General features: G+C 37.8%; 1 protein-coding gene across 11 annotated transcripts in view; it reads right to left on the reverse strand.

Moving 5' to 3' along the window:
* The window catches only part of KIAA0825 (KIAA0825 ortholog), a 413723-nt gene that overhangs the window by 393566 nt on the left and 2560 nt on the right, over positions 1–17597 (reverse strand). The window contains exon 2 of one of the 11 annotated variants that reach the window (XM_048849273.2): positions 10203–10268. The exons of the other annotated variants lie outside the window; for them this stretch is intronic. The gene's annotated coding sequence lies outside the window, so the exon portion shown is untranslated. The remainder of the gene's footprint in view (positions 1–10202; positions 10269–17597) is intronic. 11 annotated transcript variants of the gene reach the window in all.

Below are 17597 nucleotides of genomic sequence, written 5' to 3' on the forward strand. Positions count from 1 at the left end.
AGACCAGGTGAGTGCGGAGACCAGAGAAGAGGAGATTTCAGAAGTTTTAGTTGTGCGAGATGAAAGCAAAGGAAGCATCTTTGAAATACTATGGAGAAAGAAGCTTCAGGCTGTTAATACAAAGTTGTAATTAAGAATTAAAATCAACAAGGTTCAGAAAATAGTATTAAGTGTTGTGAGAACTATTCTACCACATTGCATACGTGCATCAAAGCATGAAACATACTGCTACACAGAGCAGTACAAATGTCTACATTTGTGAAAAATGAATTACTTGTTAGGTGAACTATAACTTTTCCATGTACTGGCTTCTGTGCATTTAACTTTTTAGCTATAACATTTCTATTTTCTCTTTTGGCCCTATAAGTTAACATGCCACCATAGTGAAGGATGCCACATGTTATATTCACTGTGTATTTTGGGAAAGTGCTGGTTTCATAGTTAAGGAAACCTTATGAAATGGCCTTAAAATGAGACATAAACTTATGTTTTTCCTGTACGTGCAGGTGGTCTTTCTGTGTGAAATTTTATACAATGTTAGATAAATCAAAGTGTACAAACTATGAAGCTTCTGACTGATTTCCTTTTATAAATTTTTAACAGGAAGTGTTTGACATTGGGCTATGACTGAAATTTGTCTGTGGCAGTCCAACATGTATTTAGTTGAATTATATGTTAAAAAAAAAAATTGCTCATCTACAAAAACACTGGTAGAAAGGGTAATCGTCAGTAGATCTTGTGCACCAGATAAGGCTTTTTAACATAAATATATGTAGAATAAAATATTTCCCCATCATATGCATAAACTATTCTCCATTGGATAATTTTTTTTCCTTTCAGTAATTACACTTTTCTGTGAGATTATATTTTACAAGACAGAATGTTTTATGCATGTACTGTACCACTATCACAACTATCATACACCCCTTATTCATTATAGGCAGAGCTGCTAGCACCTCTAGTTAAGGTCGCTGCACACTTCACCTTATAAAATCATGTTTTCAGTTGCTTATGACTGCTGAAGTTTTAACTGCTTGAGCTGAAATGTAAATGCCACATGTTTGATTCAGTCTAAATTTTTTGGGGGGAAACGTCACTTAAAACGGTTCAGTTGTTTCTGATAAACAGTTAGGAAAAATACACTTTCCCTTTTGGGGGGTTATTTTTGTTTTGTTTTGTTTTTTACAGCTGTTCTGTTGACAATCTAGTTCCTCCATGCAATGGAGCAGGCACTTGAAATCTGGCTGGCCAGGGGGTGAGGAAATTTGCCCAAAAATTTGTCTAAGTTATAAGCCTCCAAAAAAATTCAGTTCACACCTGCTTACTAATTAGAGTTTGGCAGCTAAATTATATATAAATTCTGACTGCAGTGAGCTCCATCCCCTCGGAGCTTCTACACGACTACCAGAGTCCACATGGCTAACATGTATAGCAACTGAACATACTCCATCCTGGGACTGCATAGACGGAGCAGGATTTTTCCTGAAACTGCTCCTCCCCATAGCAGGGGGGACCTTGTGGTGCTGAGCATAGGAATTGAGAACAGGGATTGTCTATCCTGAGCACTTAGTACTCCCACTGCTAGCACCAAGGAAGCATGGAGGAGGAAGAGGAGGAGAAGGAGGAATCAGCCATACTGGAATACAGAGGGGTGAGACACGGTGAGGGGGACTGACAATTGTAGAAGCCAGGGAGGGGCAGGAACAGCAGGGAGGGGGCAAGAGCCAGGGAATGCGGTGGTGGTGGATGGGAGCAGAGGGTGACAGATGCTGGGGGAACATGTGTAGGATCAAATGGAAAGGGGAGGAGGAGACAGGAGGAGTCAGATAGGAGCACAGGGGGATTGAGACAAGCTAGGTGCACTGGGGCAGAAGAGTCTATAACTATTTGAGTACAGTCCCTTACAGAACTTGGAACCGAACCCAGCATTTTTGAATTAAAATTCCTTGGCTTTCAACAAATATCTGTGAAACCCAATGCCGAAGTGGGTCTCTCATTCCCACTGTAGAGACTTGTGCACCCAGAGAATAACAGTCTACTATTGTTATCAAGTGAAAGAGGTCTCCTCTGTGGACTTAAAGGTTCCATCCCTACAGATGACCCAAGTTGGGGGTCAACATGGTTCCACATTAATTTGGTTTTTTTTCAATTTGTTTAAAAAAATCATAAATTACATAAAACACATTAAAATAACGTTAAGATGGCACAGTCAAGTACTCAAGCGTTAGAAATCCTGTTAAGGCTCCTTTCTGCATATGCATTCTCACAATCTTGAATCACATGCTGTTTTTTCCACAGAACACTTGCTTCATTCTGTGAATGGGGGCAGTTACTTAATATTTCCTTTTATATTCCACATTCAACGTGTCCCCCCAGACTTTCAGTATTGCATCCCACCCAAAACCTGCACTGAATACAAAATTCTTTATTTTCTTATGGGCATTTCAATGATGTTTTCACCACAGTACCCATGTGCTTCAAAAACAATGAATTTATCTTCACAATACCTGTGGAAGATTATTATCCCCATTTGATAGCTGGAGAACTGAGAGAAGGAGAGGCACTGTCAAGACTCCACTAATTTTGGGTGCTGTCATAAATATCCTCTCACCTGTAAAGGGTTAAGAAGCTAAAGGTAACCTCGCTGGCACCTGACCAAGATGACCAATGAGGAGACAAGATACTTTAAAAAGCTGGGAGGAGGGAGAGAAACAAAGGGTCTGGGTCTATCTACATGCTGCTTTTGCCAGGGATAGACCAGGAATGGAGTCTTAGAACTTTTAGCAAGTAATCTAGCTAGGTATGTGTTAGATTATGATTTCTTTAAATGGCTGAGAAAAGAATTGTGCTGAATACAATGACTATTTCTGTCTGTGTGTCTTTTTTGTAACTTAAGGTTCTGCCTAGAGGGATTCTCTATGTTTTGAATCTAATTACCCTATAAGGTATCTACCATCCTGATTTTACAGAGGTGATTCCTTTACCTCTATTTACTTCTATTTCTATTAAAAGTCTTCTTGTAAGAAAACTGAATGCTTTTTCATTGTTCTCAGATCCAAGGGTTTGGGTCTGTGGTCACCTATGCAAATTGGTGAGGATTTTTACCAATCCTTTCCCAGGAAGTGCGGTGCAAGGGTTGGGAGGATTTGGGGGGGAAAGATGTGTCCAAACTATGTTTCCCAGTAAACCCAGTTAGAGTTTGGTGGTGGCAGTGGATATTCCAAGGACAAAGGATAAAATTAATTTGTACCTTGGGGAAGTTTTAACCTAAGCTGGTAAAAGTAAGTTTAGGAGGTTTTCATGCAGGTCCCCACATCTGTACCCTAGAGTTCAGAGTGGGGGAGGAACCTTGACAGGTGCCCAACTTGGGACACCTCAGGCCTGATTTTTCAGAATATTTAGCATTTTATACTTTCAAAGCACTGATCCACTTGACTTAAGCCACAGCTGTGAGTGCTCAGCACTTCTACAAATCTGGCCCCAAATAGCCCACATTGGGCACGCAGAAAATAAGGAATAATTAGTGGCCAGTGGTTAACAGTTTGATTGAAAGTGACTTATGCAGCATCACATAGGAAATTATGAGAGGAAGGGATAGGATCCAATTTCCCAAGGTGGCATTCAACTTTAACCAGGAGACCATTCTTTAGTCTTCCTGCAGTCCCATATGCTTCATTCATTACACACCTTCCAACTTCCGCAACAAATGAAGTAGGAGTCCTCCAGACAACAGCCTCATTCACTACACAACCCTCGTTCATCCCCAGAGCACAGTCCATCATGTACACTGAATAAGGCAGGGGTCTTATATTATGCGATCATGTAATTAAAGACTGTATCATAATGCATGCACAAAAGGAAGCCACATTAAAGTTCTATAGGCAACCTCAATTCTGCTGTTTCCTAACTTTTAGAGTTCTTGACATTTCAACCTTATCTTATAATGAAGGTTTTTAAAATATAATTTTATATAGGTTATACACCATTATCATAGCTGCACAAATGCGCTGATAGATAACTGATGATTATTTGGGATACCATTAGGGTTTTTCAACAATTAGCTTTAGACTAACAAACCACTGAGATTTTTAAAGTATATCAAACTCTGTACTATAAGTATGGCCATTAATATTGTTACTCTGAATACACCATTCCCCTTGAAGAACAGTAAACTGATGTGTTATTTTAACAAATCTATGTGAAGTTTCAATAATATTACAAAATCAGTATTTTAAAGTTAAGAGCTATCTTAGTCACCTACTTTTTAATCATGGGATTGGAAAAGTAAGTAGGTTAAAAGAGGCAAAAGAGATTACGGTTATATAGGTCTTGTCCTCTGATAAAGTAACAAGAATTTTGAGATTGTATTGAAATATTAGTTGAATTTAAGGGGGGAAAAAAGTCTTCCTTCTCCTGTGGACTCTTGCACAGGTAGAAAATGAAAATTGTCTACTGAGTGTTGACATATTTTATGTAAACTAGGGATTTTTTTTTAAATTGCCATATTTCATTAAACAGGGTAATATACTGTATGTATTTGAGGCATCTATTGTACTATTTAAATAGAGATTGGTCATGGAAATTTTTTTTATGTATAAAAATAATCAAGTGGCTAAAACTAAGATTTTTGGCTGAAAGTTGATTGGGTGTAAATTAGATTGGTATGTAAAGGGAACAATGAACATGACGGAAGAACAAATACATTTTTCAATAGTGAAAATGAGGCAATAAATATCTGGTTTAAAAACAGATAGCACGTAAATCATAGAGAAGTTATTTCAAAATTTAAAAGGTGCAAACAGTAAACACCTACGGTTGGTAATATGAAGTGTACTAAATAAAATGGAAAAAAAATTATGTTGTATGTGTTTCAGGAGTCAAAGAAAATTATTCTGAATGCTCTTCCACAGTCTACAAAAAGTAACTGAAGATTGATATAATTGTCTATTTTCTGTAATGCTGAAATTTCTAACTTCTGCAGTAAAGATATTTGCTGGTAGAAATAGTAACTAGAGAAGAATGAGTAGGACTCTGCCAGAATTCATAACTAAGCATTGTCATAAATATAAAGGGAAGGGTAAACCCCTTTAAAATCCCTCCTGGCCAGAGGAAAAATCCTCTCACCTGTAAAGGGTTAAGAAGCTAAAGATAACCTCGCTGGCACATGACCAAAATGACCAATGAGGAGACAAGATACTTTCAAAAGCTGGGAGGAGGGAGAGAAACAAAGGGTCTCGGTCTGTCTATATGCTGCTTTTGTCGGGGATAGACCAGGAATGGAGTCTTAGAACTTTTAGTAAGTAATCTAGCTAGGTATGTGTTAGATTATGATTTCTTTAAATGGCTGAGAAAAGAATTGTGCTGAATAGAATAACTATTTCTGTCTGTGTATCTTTTTTTGTAACTTAAGGTTTTTCCTAGAGGGATTCTCTATCTTGAATCTAATTACCCTGTAAGGTATCTACCATCCCGATTTTACAGAGGTGATTCCTTTACTTCTATTTACTCCTATTTCTATTAAAAGTCTTCTTGTAAGAAAACTGAATGCTTTTTCATTGTTCTCAGATCCAAGGGTTTGGGTCTGTAGTCACCTATGCAAATTGGTGAGGCTTTTTACCAAACCTTGTCCAGGAAGTGGGATGCAAGGTTTTGGGAAGTATTTGGGGGGAAAGACGTTTCCAAACAGCTCTTCCCCAGTAACCAGTATTTGTTTGGTGGTGGCAGCGGCCAATCCAAGGACAAAGGGTGGAATATTTTGTACCTTGGGGAAGTTTTGACCTAAGCTGGTACAGAGAAGCTTAGGAGGTTTTCATGCAGGTCCCCACATCTGTACCCTAGCGTTCAGAGTGGGGGAGGAACCTTGACATGATCATCATCATCCTCTTGACCGGCCAATACTAATACTTAGACTTGATTTACTTATTTTTTTAAATAAAAAATGCAAGCTATAGAAAGATATTCACACTGCTGAAGAATTTACAGTATTTTTGGAAATCTAGATTTCCCAAAATTTCCCATGTCACTGAAATATCTAATCCACAGATTAGAAGACACCTTGAAAGATACAGAATACTTAATTTAAAATAATAATATTTTATGAATTCTGAAGTTATTTTATCTTTCTATATGTATTTTGCTCCAAGCTTTCAAGTTAAGTGAGAATGGGTACACATGTTGTGATCCAACCTTGAATACTGTATTGATTTAGTATATGCAAGTGACACTATTGCATTCCATAAACTTCCAGAAACCAAGCCCAGGTGCCCCAATATTCAAAACCACAAGAACTATCACTCCTTTTATGATTGTCAACCTAATGAAGCACAATGCAACCTTTTTGATTTTTTTCTCCGAAGAACTTGTTTTTACTACCAGAAGTGGATGGTAGGCTTCACTCTCCAAGCAGACAGTCTACAAAAAAGCATTTACAGCCAGCCATAGAAGACTGGAGAACTCTGCGCTGCCAAGACGGAATAAATAATTTTACATTGTTGCTGTCATAAATATAAAGGGAAGGGTAACCACCGTTCTGTATACAGTGCTGTAAAATCCCTCCTGGCCAGAGGCAACATCATGTTACCTGTAAAGGGTTAAGAAGCTCAGCTAACCTGGCTGGCACCTGACCCAAAGAACCAATAAGGGGACAAGATACTTTCAAATCTTGGGGGGTGGGGGGAGGGGGAGGAAGAAGGCTTTTTGTTTCATGCTCTTTGGTTATGTGGTTGTTCTCTCTTGGGACAGAGAGGCCAGAGAGAAATCCATCTTCTCTAATCCATCCTAATTCAGGTCTCCAATATGGCAACCAGTATACGTAAGCCAGGCAAGGCAGATTAGTTTATCTTTTGTTTTATGTGAATTTTCCCTGTGTTAAGAGGGAGGTTTATTCCTGTCTTCTGTAAACTTTAAGGTTCTGTCCAGAGGGGGACCTTCTGTGTTTTGAATCTGAATACCCTGTGAAGTATTTTCCATTCTCATTTTACAGAGATGATTTTCCCCTCCCCCCCCCCTTTTTTTTCTAAATAAAATCCTTCTTTTAAGAACCTGACTGATTTTTCCATTGTTCCAAGATCCAGGGGTTTGAGCCTTTGATGATTTTGTAACAAATTGGTTAGGATATTATTCTCAAGCCTCCCCGTGAAAAGGGGCGTCTAGGGCTTGCGGGGAAGATGTCTCCAAGTGGTCTCTTTCCATGTTCTTTGTTTAAAACGCTTGGTGGTGGCAGCATACTGTTCAAGGACAAGGCATAGTTTGTACCTTGGCGAAGTTTTTAACCTAAGCTAGTAAGAATAAGCTTAGGGGGTCTTTCATGTGGTCCCCACATCTGTACCCTAGAGTTCAGAGTGGGGAAGGAACCCTGACAGTTCCTGACAAAGTTTCACATCACTGGACAGAAAACTTGTGATGGTGTTAGATTTTTGAGGGGAGAAAAATGCTAGTTCCCTGAATAGAAACTTTTCTTTTAAAGTCCCTCTGTCAAACTAAGTAAACAATTGCTGAGCCAACCAATTCTGCTAGAATGTTAGAAGTTATTGTAGAAGACAGACATTTATAAGCAGCCTATCCAATAATATAACCAGATTTGAAAATAGTAGAATTTAAATCCATCAACACACTAAACAGGGAACAAGAGAAGAAAAACTAGCATTTTATACCTTATGAAAAATTAGCTTTTATAAAAATCTAGAGAGTTGAATATGATGATGCTGCAAGTTACAAAATCAAGTTTAAGACATGACATAGGTAAGGAAACAGAAAGAAGCCCTGGAAAGAAATTTGGACCACCAATCAGATTGGTCTCCTTTGTCTACAAAGATTAAGGTGAATTATTTTATGCAAGAAGTACAATATATTACAAGATAAGAAATATGTAGCTACTATAATCGGAACTCAGGCAGGATGAATATGGAGTGGGGAAAAAAATTCAGGATTCTAATGAAAAAGACATGCGAAAGCATGTCTTTAGTACAAAGTCATTTGAAATTGTTAGACTGAATGCAATACAAGTACAAACTTCATGATCCTTCAAAATTTCATTTAAAGAGTAATTAATTTATACCATTACACCACAGTGTGGTCACTATAGTAATTTAGGACCATCATGCAAGGAATGTTTTGATGACAAATCTGTTGTCCTGATCCCATGAATTTTGTGTGTCAAAGTAAGAATAATACAATTCCCGTATAAAACCAGAGCCTATATATATGCCAAACTTTTGTGAGCAGTTTTTCAGCTCCTTACAAGCCATGTATTTGAATTCACATTTTTTGAGGTTAGATGTCAAATATTTGTATGCAGTTGAAAATAGGTGAATTACTGGAAGACCAGTTCTGAAGCTGAAATAACTGGCATTGGCTTTAGTGTATTTTGTAGGTTGTGTTACCTGTGGTATTGTTTTTTGTGAATAACCCAGGCTATGGGTTATCACCTTAAGAACTGGTTTCAGAGTAACAACCGTGTTAGTCTGTATTCGCAAAAAGAAAAGGAGTACTTGTGGCACCTTAGAGACTAACAAATTTATTTGAGCATAAGCTTTCATGAGCTACAGCAACTGTGGCTCATATAACTAGTAAGCATTCAACATTTCAAAAATATCACAAGTGAACAAATGCCCAAAGATGAATAATTCAGTCATCACCACACGATAATTAATTGCCTTGTTTAACTTCAGAATCAATCTGACCTGACCTCCAACCTTCCCCAGAAAATCAATCTACCACAAAAGTTACCCAATCTTCCTCCTTGCTGACTAACACAACTGTAACCCACTTACCTCTTACCACCCTTTGCCAGAAACCACAGTGACTGTACAAAGGGAGACTGACAGATTTAACATAATTCATAGTGAAATGGAAACACATGAAACCATGGAAGAAGCAGAAAATTATGCTTTATATGATTTTCATGCCAACATAACTGATGTCCTAATTACAGTTAATGAATAGTTTTCATGGTATTCAATGGTATTTTTTTTTATTTTATGTAGTTTAAGGGAAGGTGTTTAACTGGGAGTGTGTTACTGGGGTGAGTATACTCTAGTTTGGGAAATTAAGTGCCCTTGTAGGGACCCTTTGTAAATGAAATAAAAATATTAAAATGTACCTGAATTATTGTTTTAAGTGAACCTATCTTTTACAAAAGTTAAAAAGCTCCAGAAATATTGCCACAATTTTGTTTTCTACATTCCAGTGGAGATAGTTATGTTAAAAAATGTACTCAATGCTACTGAATGCAGTGACTCTTTTTTCTGGGTAGCAGGAAAAAGAGAATGGGGCTCCCTACTACATTTGGGTTTCGATGGAGGAGAAAAGAGAACAGACTTACCTGACCGAAACCAAGGAGAGAACAGGAAGGGACTTGGCCAGATGGAGGCACTGACCTACCATGCACACTAGGCTAAGGGGAGGGTATTTATACCCTATGCATTCCAGAAGAAATTCTGCCTCCCATAGTCACTGATCAGCAGTGTCTACCCTCAGGATCAGGGCAGGACCAGATTTATGATTTGCTGTGGGTTTGTGCTTAGTCGCCTCTTTCTTGGGGGGAGGAGTGGGGGCGGGGCAAGTGTGGGAGGGGAAAGAGGTTGAGAAGTAATTTTTCTTTCACCACCAGATTGGCAGAGACAGGGTAGATTTTTGAACCTTCCCGATAGCAGGACACTAAAATCAGAAAAAATACTTAAAAATAAACATTGACATTATCCATCAAAATTACAAAAAAAAATAAAAATTGAATTCTGCCAAGCCTAATTATGATATAATCTTTCATTAAATGATCACATACTAGTTTTTCCACAGGACCCCTGCTTCACTCAGTGCACAGGATGGACAGCACTCACTGAATGGATAACTAATCAATATTTCTTTTTATCTGCATCAGTGTGTAACGACATCTTATTTACTGCACAAAATCCAAACTTTACACTGAACAAAAAAATAATAATTTCCTCATGGGCTTTTTAATTACACTCATCACCATAGCATCTGAATGCTTCACAAATATTAATTATCCTCCCAACACTTATCTAAGTAGAGATAATTTTACTGTCTCCATTTAATATATGGGGAACTGAGGCACAGGAAAATTGAAGGTCAAAATCATCCACTAACTTTAGGTGTCAAATCTGAGGTGTCTACAGTCTGATTTTTCAGAGTACCTAGCATTTTATAGTACTTTATACATTCAGAGAAAAGCTTCCACTGACTTCAGTTGCAGTTGTGAATACTCAGAAGTTCTGCAAATCTGGCCCCAGATGTCTCAAATTAGGCACCTACAAAATGAGGAAGACAAAATTAGTGGCCACCTGGGAAAAGTTTGGTTAAAAGTGACTTGTTCAGAATCACACAGGAACTCTGTGAGAGGGGCAGGAATAGAATCCAGTTCTTCAGGGTGTAATTCAACTTAATCACAAGATCATCTTTTATCTTCCTGCAGTCCCATGCCCTATTTGCTACATACCTTCCATCTTCTCCAGCAAATGAAGCAGGGGTTCTACAGTCAACAGTCTCATTCACTATATTATACTAACTGATTTCCTGCACATCCTGTCCAGTGAGACTCAGGGATCCTCTGGAAAGACCAGAATGTGATTGTGTAATGAAAAACTGGATTATAATGCTTATGCACAAAAGATCTGAATTAAGGTTAAACAGGCAACCTTAATTTTGGCACTTCCTAATTGTTGAGGGCTTGACCTACAACTGTAACATCAGGGGGGCTTAGTTTGCTTCTGGGTGGATAAAAATCAATGATTTTAAAATGATTTTTATTTAAATTGGATTTTTTTTGATAAAATACTTTTTGAGGGAAAAAAACCTTTTTAATTAAGGTATCTTTGAGCTATGAAGTATCTCATCATGGAATAGGGATTATAAATTCTAATTCTATAGTATGACACAATATATTCATGTAATGTTTAAGAAAAGTTTTGTAAATGAGTTCCAATAGTTCATGGATTAGGGACCCACTCTTATGGGGTTCCAGGGGCTTCTGTACATATTATTTAGGTTAATCTTTCTATCTACCCAATGGGACTCAGTGCTCAGTCCAGAAGATACCATCAGAGATGCTCAGTTTTGCAGTTCTCAAACTGTGGATTCGTGCATCAAGAGATAACATGCTTGTTAACAGCAAAAAATGTTTTAAAATAAATAAATAAATATACAGAGGTGAGAAATACCAGACCTTAACCCTACTGTCCCTCTGCAAATTTGTACACAGAGTCAATCCCTTACCTCTCTCTAAAAGTGCAAAGTTTCAAAAAGTTCAATGAATAGAAGATTGTCCATATCTATTCCACCCACAATAATGAGAAGAAGTCTGGAGACAAATGTAAGAAGGGAGGGACAGACAGTAGAAACAAAAGTCAAACTGTATGAGCAGCATATTCCAGAAATCTTGAGGTCTTTCTGAGTGAAGCCTTCATTGATCTAAGATCTACCATACTATTCTCTCACTAGAAGGGAAAACCTACAATGGCAGCAGGCCGTAAGAGAGACCCAGGTTGGGAATATTTTAATGAAGTTCCTCTACCTGTGGGTAAGACAGGCATGTGTGCAAAATGCAAACAGTGCAACAAAGAAATGCAAGACCTGGTTGCCCGAATGAAACAACATCATGAGAAGTGTTCCTTCTCAGGAGGAAGCTGCGTTGAAGATGATAAAAGGAACATGTCTGAACATGCAGGATCTTCAGGTTGGTAACTTTTTTGTTACATGCTTCTTTCTTAAGGACTGCTCGTCTTCCTTCTGGACTATTCTTGAATTCTCATGTTTGAGCAAAAAATATAGTTGTTGCTGTATGGTACTATCATTTTAGATGCAGTTGTGATAAAAAATAAATAGCTGAAATAGGCAGATATTCCTTTTACAATTTCACCTTTAAAGTAATACTGAGTGTTAGTGAATGCAGTGAGTAATAATAAATGAGCAGCATGGTAATAATGATTAAATAACTGCATGGACTTATTTTGTTTAGGAGAATCCATCCTCAACATACAGGATTCTGAAGACTATCCACCTTCAAGATCACCATCATTTTCTATAGTTTCAGAATTATCTGCCAAGGATAGTGTTTCAGTCACATCATGTATATCCCATAGCCATAGTATATCACCTGTAGATAAGTTTGTGATAAGAACCAGCAGATTACAATAAGAGGTAACATATGAAAAAATTGCCTAGTTTGTTTATCCAACAAACTATCCTTTCCGTATGATTGAGAACCCACACTTCATTAACATGGTTCAGTCATTAAGACCAGGACACAGTCCACCCAACAGAGCATACGTCGCAGACAAATTGCTGGATAAAGTGTATGAAAGAGAAATTGGAAGTGTGCAAAAGATCTAGAGCGTGAAATTGTTAACCTGAGTCTTGATGGGTGGAGCAATGTCCACAATGATCCTGTTGTAAGTGCTTGTGTGACAACAGAAGAAGGGAATGTCTTCCTTACAGAAACAATTGATACATCAGGAAATGCACACACAGCAGAATACTTACAAGTAGCAGCAGTAAAAGCTATGACAAAACTGTGAAAAAAAATTCAAATGTTTAGTACGCAGCTTGGTCACAGACAAAGCTGCAAATGTATCCAAGATAAGAAGAAATTATTTAGAAGAGAGTCCCAAGCTAATAACATACAGTTGCAGTGTTCATCTGATGCACCTCCTAGCCAAAGTGTTCCAGAAATAAGGGCTAATGTTGTTGAAATTGCAAAATACTTCCATAACAACCACTCTGCAGCAGCTGCTCTGAAAAAAGGGGGAGGAAACAAGCTAACTCTCCCACAAGACGTGCGACGGAACTCAGGAGTGGACTGTTTTGAGCAGTGTATCAAGAACTGGCCTAATCTGATGACAGTTTGTGAACAAAATTGTGAAAAAATAGATGGCATGGTCACAGCCAAAGTTCTCAACATTGGGCTTAAGAGAAATGTTGAACACATGGTAAGTACCCTGAAGCCTATTTCTGTAGCCTTGAACAATATGCAGGGAAACAGCTGTTTTATTGCTGACGCTGTTGAAATTTAGAAGGAACCGAGTGAGATTTTTAAAAGAGAAATATGCAATGACAGAGTTAAATTACAAGCATTAAAAAAAACAAATGGGACAAGCACTATCTCCAGCTCATTTTCTTGCAAATATTCTCAATACTTGGTACCAGGGTCAAACCAGAAGAAGAGGAGTTGGCTATGACATGGACATTTAGTAATCATCCCTCCATAATAAACTTCCGAGCTAAGGGTGAACCATTCGAGAAACATAGGTTTGCTGATGAGGTTTTAAGAAAGTCACACAAGTGAATTGGTGGAAGTCATTTAAGCACTTGGATTCAGAGACCATTGAAGTGATGATCTCTTCTTCTGCTGGTGTAGAAAGAATATTTTCTTCCTTTGGACTAATTCATTCCAAATTGAGAAATCATTTGGGACCTGAAAAAGCAGGAAAGTTTGTTTTTCTTTTCCAGATTACGAACAAACAGGAAAATGAAGGTGAAAATGACCGAGTTAGCTGCAGAAGCCAATATTTTAAATTTCTCATGTTGACCTGGCTGATGTAGTAGATTTAATTTTGTTTGTTTTGAAATATTTCATTTAACTATTTTAATTAAAAATAATTTTAACAAAAACAAACCTGATTTTAAAAAACGTGAATGTTTAAATTCAAAAATGCATATGCTTATTTTGTTAAAATATTATATGTTTGCTGCTGAAGAAAAAAATCCAGAATACATAACGTTGTTGTTTTAGTTAACTAAAACAATTTAAATGTCTGACTGGTAATGTTCTCTTCCTAATACAGCATGGCAAGAAAATCCTCCAAATATTAATGATTAACCTGTTGAAGTGGAGATAGTTCACCTCCCAATGACTTCATAAATATCTGCTTCAATTACCTTTGGTAAATGAAATAACCAAACAATCATTCATTTTCTGATATAGCTGTAAAACTAATCTGAAAAGTTTTGAAAATAAATCACTTTAAAAATGTATAGTATGTACCTTCTAAAAATGAAACCTACATCTATCTCTGAGGTGTGAAGAATATGTATTAAGGTTATAACAACCAACAAGAATGCACTTTTATGTAGAAAATTCATGATTAAATTGAGTCTTCCTGACTAGCGGTTTAAATCAATTTGATTTAAATCAAATCCACCCTGGTTTGCTTTTTTAAAACTAAGGATATTCCATCATGTAGAATTATACTGGTCCTCATATGGGTCATCAGTAGGGCTGGAACTAATACCAGATATTTTTGAGCTCTTCTATTCTGTTTCATAAACACAGCACTAAAAGCATCATCTTGCCACCATTAGCTGAAAATGGGGGAAGAATTAAAATAAGATTAACTAAATTGGCAGGAAATGGAGTGGTAACAGAAGACCATAATATTAAGATAGGGTACATACTGTATGTATCCAATTGTCAGTTTAAGGATGAGGTAATTGTTTACAGTTTGGTGTATGTGGAATGTTGGCATGCATCCAAGTAAAAGTGGAGCATGCTCAGCACAGAGGTAGACTTAAGCTCACCTAAGTAGGTCAGTCAAGCATGGCTCAGTGTAAATAGAGGAAAAAGGTTACAGACCATAATAGTTGGCAGATGATATTATTTAGCTACAAACCATAGTAGCCAATACAGACTATAATATCAAACTTTTATATAAGAATGACTCAAACAATTATTATGGGATAATAAGGGAAGGATTGTAAAAGAACCAATAGAGAGATTGGAATGCAAGCATGCTCAGAAAGGGTCTTCTGGCTGGCAAAACTGTATAAAAGATAGATAGTCAGTAGGCAGTGCTTATTTAGATAGAAGGAGAAGGTGAAGGTGTTGGTGAAGTTGTTCAGAGAGGGAGGAGAAGATCAGAGTCAGAACTCTGGGGTGGTTTTTGCAGCGGAAGAAAAAACCGCTACAAGCAGTGCCAGAACCTGCATCAACTAGCAGACCCTGACAGAACAGAGGGAAAGAAACCTATGGAGAGTAGGCATGCTTGTTATAGGATAAATATAGAACTGAAATCATATTAATGAGTATGTTTGGAGCAATAAAGATGTGTATTTCTGTTTGATCAGTGGCTCTCAACCTTTCCAGACTACTGTACCCTATTCAGCAGTCTGATTTGTCTTGAGTATCCCCAAGTTACACCTCACATAAAAACTACTTGCTTACAAAATCAGACACAAAAAGTGTCACAGCACACTATTACTTAAAAAATGGCTTACTTTCTCATTTTACCATATTATAAATGAATTGGAATATATATATTGTACTTACATTTGAGTATATAGAGCAGTATAACCAACTCACTCTCTGTATGAAATTTTAGTTTGTACTGACTTCACTAGTGCTTTCTATGTAGCCTGTTATAAAACGAGCCAAATATCCAGATGAGCTGGAAGACATTTGCACACCCCTGGTTGAGAACCACTGTGTTAGAGCTTAAACTTTATACATATAAAACAATGTAAAATTTCTGTCAGCGACTGCACATGACTAATCACCATATGTAGGGTGCAACACTTAGTACTGTTCTAATTGTACGACATTGCAGTTCAGATATTTTTAAATCTGTAGGAATTGTGTTGATGAGATTACATTGTAGCCAGGAAACATCAGTGTGCTACTGTAATAGAAGATACTTTGTTTTGGAAAAGTACTGCCTGTGTGTCAATCAACTATATCAGAAGACCGTATCTGTGTCCTCCCAAAGGTAACTGATCTAGGATACTCTGGGGAGTTTTTCTGAAAAGGGAACCTCTAGTAAACCCAGGGAATTTCTCTAGGGTGAGCCCCCTTTCACCATTCAGAAACCTATTAATAGGTTAGTAGGCTACCTTGAAGGGAACTTCTGGTAAACCCAGGAGGGGGCAACAGATAAGCTATTCTGGGGGTACCCTGGGTCTGATTTTGGGGTAACAGAACCTTTAATGCATTGTACAGACCTCTGCCACATCAGCTAACATAGTAACGAATAGCAGGAACAGGTTGTCATCCAGTATGTAGATCAGCCTCTAAAGCAGGGATTCTCAAACTTCATTGCACTGCGACCCACTTCCGACAACAAAAATTACTACACGATCTCAGTGTCCAGTATTACTCTAAATTATAGAGTCTAGAACATAGAGTCTAGAATCAGGGCTTGTGTTAGGGGGTGGTAAGCAGGGAAATCACCCGTGGCCCCATTCCACAGGGGGCAAGTGAAACTAAGTGGCTCATGTGTTGGCTTCAGCCCTAAGCAGTGGGGCTTGGGCTTTAGCTTCCGCCCCCCGCAGCAGGGTGTCTAATACCAGCACTGGCGACCCCATTAAAAGAAACTTGTGGCCCACTTTGGGGTCGTGACCCACAGTTTGAGAACTGCTGCTCTAGGAGATGAGACACACTTTGCCAGTCGGTTTCACTGATATTTACTGGCAACAGAGGTATGTTCAGGCGCAGGAATACTGGGATCTATTGCAAGTTCCTCGAGGTTGTGTCATCCAGGGGATACAGAAGCCGCAGACACTGTCCTTCCTTCCCAAGCCTGAGCCATTCTGCTTAGTTCCCTAGCACTGTGCTTCTGTACCCCACCAGACTGACTTGGTCCCCCTCTAGCTCTTCTCTTTGTTAGGCACCAGCAGCTCAATCTATTTAACTTATTTCTATAAGTAGGTTTGGCAGAATTCAAAAAAAAAAATTTTATATAATTTTGACAGATATCAATGTATATTTTAAAGCATTTTTCTCATTTTTATCTATTTAAAGTTCCAAAACTGTGAAAAATTATATATGTTAAGTATTTTTCATCCATTTTTATCTATAATCTTTCACAGTTGTGGGAAATTATGGGGGGCAGACAACAACAGGTATCAGATAATTATTTAATGACAGCAATGTTGAAATTCAAAAAGTTAAAGCTTTGTAATCATTAAAACACAAATTGTCAGTATCACATGTATATTTTGATATATGAAGTAAATATCCCCAAATCAAACTGTAATGAGTTCTCAAGCAGTATTTTTCTTTATTTACCTATCCGTAAATTTCAATTATGTTTTATGGACATTTTTTTTTTTTTGAGTTTTTGTGTGTATGGTAAAACTGAAACCAAGCTAATCCTTCCAAACCTAACTATAAGGCACATTTCCTAATCTTTTAATAATTCTCGTGATTCTTCTCTGAACCCTCTCCAATTTATCAACATCCTTCTTGAATTGTGGACACCAGGACTGGATGCAATATTCCAGGAACTGTCACACCAGTACCAAATACAGGAGTAAAATAACCTCTCAGCTCCTGCTTGAGATTCCCCTATTTATGCACCCCCGGACTCCATTAGCCCTTTTGGCCATAGCATCACACCGGCAGCTCATGTTCGGCTTATTATCCCCCATGACCCCAAATCATTTTCAAAGTCACTGCTTGCCAGGAAAGAGGTCCCCAAGTATGGCCTACATTCTTTGTCCTACTTGCATATATTTACATTTAGCCATCTGAAAACACATATTATTTGCTTGTGCCCAGACTACCAAGCAATCCAGATTGCTCTGTATCAGTGACCTATTCTCTTCATTAGGTATCACTCCCCCAATTTTTCTGTCATCTGCAAACTTTA

Source organism: Caretta caretta, chromosome 5 (assembly GCF_965140235.1).
Source record: "Caretta caretta isolate rCarCar2 chromosome 5, rCarCar1.hap1, whole genome shotgun sequence".
NCBI lineage: Eukaryota > Metazoa > Chordata > Testudines > Cheloniidae > Caretta > Caretta caretta.